We start from the raw sequence: 7,449 nt of genomic DNA, 5'->3' as shown, positions 1-7,449 counted from the left end.
GGTACTTTTTCGTCACTTATTGTTTGTTTTTGGTACACTAACCTGTATATTATAGGCCAGGGGTAGGGAACCTATGGCTCTAGAGCCAGATGTGGCTCTTTTGATGACTGCATCTGGCTCTCAGATAAATCTGAGCTGACATTGCTTGACACGATAAGTAATGAATAAATTCCACTTGTAATCACAGTGATTAAAATAATGTTCAAAATATAAAACATTATCATGCATTTTTAATCCATCCATCCGTTTTTTACCGCACCTGTTCAAGAAGTTGCGTTAATGGTAAGAAGTTATTTATTTATTATTGGTTAGTGTCGGGCTTGCCCTCCTGGGGGTTCTTCAGACCACTAAGCACCGACATGAGAGCCTGTTTCAGGGTTATAATATTGTTTTATTTTTCAATAAGTCTCTTAGTTGCTTTCCAGCAATTGTCTTTTTCTCTTTCGTTCTTTCTTGCGCTCTGGCTCCAGCCCCAACCCCGTCTCTCCTCCTGGCTGCTGCTTATAAAGACAGAGCGACAAATGATTAGATAACAAGGCCCAGGTGGGCAATCTACGCACCTGTCGCTGATTTTGAGGCCGGTACTGGCAACACCCCGCTTCGCTGCAGGATCGCAGACCCCCCCCTCCCCCACCCCCCCACCCCACCCCACACACACAGTTAGCTTCAGAATAACAATGGTATTACAAAGAATAAGAGACCTATTATACTCTAGAAGTGTTAGTCTTACTTAAAAATACACGCTTTTAGTTGTGTTCACTGTTAAAAAGATATTATATGGCTCTTACGGAAATATATTTTAAAATATTTGGCTTCTTGGCTCTCTCTGCCAAAAAGGTTCTTTGTTTTATTTTTGCATAAATATATATCTATTTTTATATTGCTCTTTTTATCTTTGGTATGAACATTTTTATGTAAACTCGAATATATAGTTTTTTGTCGTTGCTATTTTTGTATTACATTTATTATTGATCATGTTGTACTGCATTGTAATCTTTTGTTTTGTAATGGTGTGTTTTTTTTTTTGCCAGGACCCCAGGAAGAATAGTCTCCACTTCAATATAGACTAATGCGGATCCTTAAAAAACTAAATAAACTAAATTTAAAAGCATATTAAAGGCCTACTGAAATGAGATTTTCTTATTTAAACGGGGATACCAGGTCCATTCTGTGTCATACTTGATCATTTCGCGATATTGCCATATTTTTGCTGAAAGGATTTAGTAGAGAACATCGACGATAAAGTTTGCAACTTTTGGTCGCTAATAAAAAAGCCTTGCCTGTACCGGGAGTAGCAGACGATGTGCACGTGATGTCACGGGTTGTAGGGCTCCTCACATCTGAACATTGTTTATAATCATAGCCACCAGCAGCAAGTGCAATTCGGACTGAGAAAGCGACGATATCCCTATTAATTTGAGCGAGGATGAAAGATTTATGGATGAGGAAAGTTAGCGTGAAGGAAAAAAAGAAAAGGCGACGGCTCCAGGCGACGGCAGTGGGAGTGATTCAGATGTTATTAGACACATTTACTAGGATAATTCTGGAAAATCCCTTATCTGCTTTTTGTGTTAAGTGTTTTAGTGAGATTATAAAGTCATACCTGAAAGTCGGATGGCTGCGGTGAACGCCAGTGTCTCTGAGAGAAGCCAATGGAGGAGCCAAGATCACAGCTGCAGGAAGAGGTCCCATAATCCACCGAAGTCTCCGGTAAGAGCCGACTTAATATCACAATTTTCCCATCCAAAAACTTGCTGGTTGACGTAGAGAAACACGTTCGCTTGACCGCTCTGTGTTAAAGCTTCACAACAAACAAAGAAACACCGGCTGTGTTTCGGTCGCTAAAGGCAGCTGCAATCCACCGCTTTCCAACCAACAGCATTCTTCTTTGACGTCTCCATTATTAATTGAAAAAATTGCAAAAGATTCAGCAACACAGACGCCCAAAATACTGTGTAATTATGCGATGAAAAGAGTGGAGTTGGGCTAATATGTCCGCTACAACCCAAGACGTCACAAACACGCGTCATCATTCCGCGGCGTTTTCAACAAGAAACTCCGCGGGAAATTTAAATTTGTAATTTAGTAAACTAAACCGGCCGTATCGGCATGTGTTGCAATGTTAATATTTCATCATTGATATATAAACTATCAGACTGCGTGGTCGCTAGTAGTGGCTTTCAGTAGGCCTTTAAGACATCAGAAGAAGGAGCACAGAGCTGTTGCAACCAGTTGCCAATTCAGAGGCGCTATTTCTACATACAGCTACAGAAGTAAAACACAATGAAAAACAAAATAACGAAAGCAGTACGTGTTGTGCGCATATATGCGCCATACATTGACAAACAACACCATTTCAACGCCCACATAGACCGCGGTGGCCTCTGCAGTGCTCTGCGAAAGAAAGGAACAGACCCAACAAAGCAACTAAGAGAGTAGCAAGTTGCCCACTAGCTCTCGGCCAATGCCCAGTCAGCAAGGGTGATTGAGAATCGGTCCAGGGAGACCGAAGTGTCCGATGCACGCTCATTCAGGCAGGTCTCCGTGTAATCGTCCAACTCGACACTCGATGCTACCATCGATGCTTCCTCGTTCGGGCTCCAGTACTCTGGAATGCCCTCCCGGTAACAGTTCGAGATGCTACCTCAGTAGAAGCATTTAAGTCTCACCTTAAAACTCATCTGTATACTCTAGCCTTTAAATAGACCTCCTTTTCAGACCAGTTGATCTGCCGCTTCTTTTCTTTCTCCTATGTCCCCCCCTCCCTTGTGGAGGGGGTCCGGTCCGATGACCATGGATGAAGTACTGGCTGTCCAGAGTCGAGACCCAGGATGGACCGCTCGCCTGTATCGGTTGGGGACATCTCTACGCTGCTGATCCGCTTGAGATGGTTTCCTGTGGACGGGACTCTCGCTGCTGTCTTGGATCCGCTTGAACTGAACTCTCGCGGCTGTGTTGGAGCCACTATGGATTGAACTTTCACAGTATCATGTTAGACCCGCTCGACATCCATTGCTTTCGGTCCCCTAGAGGGGGGTTGCCCACATCTGAGGTCCTCTCCAAGGTTTCTCATAGTCAGCATTGTCACTGGCGTCCCACTGGATGTGAATTCTCCCTGCCCACTGGGTGTGAGTTTTCCTTGCCCTTTTGTGGGTTCTTCCGAGGATGTCGTAGTCGTAATGATTTGTGCAGTCCTTTGAGACATTTGTGATTTGGGGCTATATAAATAAACATTGATTGATTGATTGATTGATCTTCTCCGGTCTCTCAAGTGTGTCAGATGGCCAGCAGGTGGTCAAAATTCATGCCCATGATGAAAATGCGGAAAAATGGGCGACCACCTCATCAGACAACTTTGTGAGCAGCTCCTCATGTTGCAGACAAGGAGCATGATGTCGCTTTCTACACTCTAGGACCCCATTTACAAAGAAATTGGATTTTTCAGCTCGACAAAAGCTAATGAGGCAATAAAGAGACGAACCTCAGAGTGTGCCGCGATTATAGGGGCTATACATAGAAGAGAGGAAATCCTCTGACTTCCAGTGGTGATGCGTTATTTTAGATAAGTACAGATGTTCTCAATTATCCAGGTTATTGGATTCTCAGGGTATATATATAAATATATATATATATATATATATATATATATATATGTATGTATGTATGTATATGTGTATATATTTGTTTATGTACATATATATATACATATAAATTTATATATCTATATATGTATATTTACACATATATATTTATATATCATTCAATCAATGTTTATTTATATAGCCCTAAATCACAAGTGTCTCAAAGGGCTGCACAAACCACAACGACATACTCGGTAGATCCCACATAAGGGCAAGGAAAAATGCACACCCAGTGGGACGTCAATGACTGTGACAATGATGACTATGAGAAACCTTGGAGAGGACCGCATATGTGGGCAACCCCCCCCATATATGTATATGTTTACACACACACACACACACACACACACACACACACACACACACACACACACACACACACACACACACACACACACACACACACACACACACACACACACACACACACACACACACATATTATATATATATATATATATATATATATCAATCAATCAATCAATGTTTACTTATATAGCCCTAAATCACTAGTGTCTCAAAGGGCTGCACAAACCACCACGACATCCTCGGTAGGCCCACATAAGGGCAAGGAAAGCTCACACCCAGTGGGACATTGGTGACAATAATGACCCAGTGGGACGTCGGTGACAATGATGACTATCAGAACCTTAGAGAGGAGGAAAGCAATGGATGTCGAGCGGATCTAACAGGATACTGTGAAAGTTCAATCCACAATGGATACAACACAGTCGCGAGAGTCCAGTCCAAAGAGGATCCAAGACACAGCAGCGAGAGTCCCGTTCACAGCGGAGCCAGCAGGAAACCATCCCAAGCGTAGGCGGACCAGCAGCGCAGAGATGTCCCCAGCCGATACACAGGCGAGCAGTACATGGCCACCGGATCGGACCGGACCCCCTCCACACGGGAGAGTGGGACATAGAAGAAAAAGAAAAGAAACGGCAGATCCACACGGGAGAGTGGGACATAGAAGAAAAAGAAAAGAAACGGCAGATCAACTGGTCTAAAAAGGGAGTCTATTTAAAGGCTAGAGTATACAAATGAGTTTTAAGGTGAGACTTAAATGCTTCTACTGAAGTGGCATCGCGAACTGTTACCGGGAGGGTATTCCAGAGTACTGGAGCCCGAACGGAAAATGCTCTATAGCCCGCAGACTTTTTTTGGGCTTTGGGAATCACTAATAAGCCGGAGTCCTTTGAACGCAGATTTCTTGCCGGGACATATGGTACAATACAATCGGCAAGATAAGATGGAGCTAGACCGTGTAGTATTTTATACGTAAGTAGTAAAACCTTAAAGTCACATCTTAAGTGCACAGGAAGCCAGTGCAGGTGAGCCAGTACAGGCGTAATGTGATCAAACTTTCTTGTTCTTGTCAAAAGTCTAGCAGCCGCATTTTGTACCAACTGTAATCTTTTAATGCTAGACATGGGGAGACCCGAAAATAATACGTTACAGTAGTCGAGGCGAGACGTAACAAACGCATGGATAATGATCTCAGCGTCTTTAGTGGACAGAATGGAGCGAATTTTAGCGATGTTACGGAGATGAAAGAAGGCCGTTTTAGTAACGCTTTTAATATGTGCCTCAAAGGAGAGAGTTGGGTCAAAGATAACACCCAGATTCTTTACCGTGTCGCCTTGTTTAATTGTTTGGTTGTCAAATGTTAGAGTTGTATTATTAAATAGAGTTCGGTGTCTAGCAGGACCGATAATCAGCATTTCCGTTTTTTTGGCGTTGAGTTGCAAAAAGTTAGCGGACATCCATTGTTTAATTTCATTAAGACACGCCTCCAGCTGACTACAATCCGGCGTGTTGGTCAGCTTTAGGGGCATGTAGAGTTGGGTGTCATCAGCATAACAGTGAAAGCTAATACCGTATTTGCGTATGATGTCACCTAGCGGCAGCATGTAGATGCTGAAGAGTGCAGGGCCAAGGACCGAACCCTGGGGAACTCCACACGTTACCTTAACGTAGTCCGAGGTCACATTGTTATGGGAGACACACTGCATCCTATCAGTAAGATAAGAGTTAAACCAAGACAGGGCTAAGTCTGACATACCAATTCGTGTTTTGGTACGTTCTAATAAAATATTATGATCGACGGTATCGAAAGCAGCGCTAAGATCGAGGAGCAGCAACATAGATGACGCATCAGAATCCATCGTTAGCAATAGATCATTAGTCATTTTTGCGAGGGCTGTCTCCGTGGAGTGATTTGCCCTGAAACCGGATTGAAAGGTTTCACATAGATTGTTAGACGCTAAGTGTTCATTTAACTGCTCCGCAACAATTTTTTCAAGGATTTTTGAAATAAAGGGAAGGTGAGACACCGGTCGGTAGTTTACCATGAGGTCAGGATCGAGGTTAGGTCTTTTAAGAAGAGGATGAATAACCGCTTTTTTGAATGCTAGGGGAACAGTGCCCGAGGAGAGTGATAAGTTTATAATATTTAGCACTGATGGACCTAATAATACAAAGAGCTCCTTGATCAGTTTCCCAGGAAGAGGGTCAAGTAAACATGTTGTCTGTTTTATTCCATTTACACGTTGTAACAATTCCTCTAATGTTATTTCCTCAAAACGAGAGAAACTATTTTGGAGGGCAGTATCCGCCGTATATACAATCGTGTCAGTGTTAATAGAACCCCGTTGTAGCTGGGACGCATTGTCTTTAATCTCCTTTCTAATGACTTCAATTTTCTTACTAAAGAATTGCATAAAGTCATCAGCTGAGTGGGTGGAGCTACTGGAAGGAGTCCCTTGTTGGGTTAGCGATGCTACCGTACTAAACAAAAATTTAGGATCGTTTTTATTACGGTGGATGAGATTTGAGTAATATTTAGCTTTAGCTAAGGTAAGCATGCGTTTATAAGTTATTAAACCATCACTCCATGCTTGATGGTGCACCTCAAGTTTAGTCGTGCGCCATTTGCGTTCCAGCTTTCTACAAAATAATTTCTGAGCTCTAGTTTCTTCTATAAACCACGGGGTGCGCTTTTTTGGAGCCTTTTTTAACTTTAGCGGTGCTATGTTATCAATGGTTTCGCGCAGGGCGTCGTTAAAGTTGTTAGTGAGGTTATCAATAGAGCCCACATACTTTGGGAATGTTGCCATTACCGAGGGCAGTAGGTCAGCAAGAGTTGTCGTTGTGGCTGTATTAATGTTGCGGCTGCTATAGCAGTTATTATTATTATTAGTTTGACGAACATGCGTCTGAACCTCGAATTTTATAAGGTAATGATCGGACAATACTTTAGTATACGGGAGTATCGTAACTTTGGAAACGGTGATGCCCCTGACAAGCACTAGGTCTATCGTATTACCGTTGCGATGCGTGGGTTCATTTATTATTTGTGTGAGACCACAGCTATCAATTACAGTCTGGAGCGCTACGCACGGTGGGTCCGATGGGGTATTCATATGGATATTAAAGTCCCCCATTATGATTATATTATCGGCGTGTGTCACTAGATCAGCAACGAACTCTGAGAATTCATTAATAAAGTCCGAATAGGGCCCTGGGGGGCGGTAGATAACAGCCAGGTGTAGAGGCAGCGGTGTGACAGACCTCATAGTAAGCACCTCAAACGATTTATATTTATTATTTATGTTAGGACTAAGGTTAAAGTTTTCGTTGTATATTAGTGCGACATATATATATATATGTGTGTATATATATATATGTATATATATATGTGTGTATATACGTGTATATATATATATTTGTTTATATATATGTATATATATATGCATATATATATATATATGTGTGTGTATATACGTATATATATATATATATATATATA

Source organism: Nerophis ophidion, linkage group LG02 (assembly GCF_033978795.1).
Source record: "Nerophis ophidion isolate RoL-2023_Sa linkage group LG02, RoL_Noph_v1.0, whole genome shotgun sequence".
NCBI lineage: Eukaryota > Metazoa > Chordata > Actinopteri > Syngnathiformes > Syngnathidae > Nerophis > Nerophis ophidion.
This window is presented reverse-complemented; position numbering follows the sequence as displayed.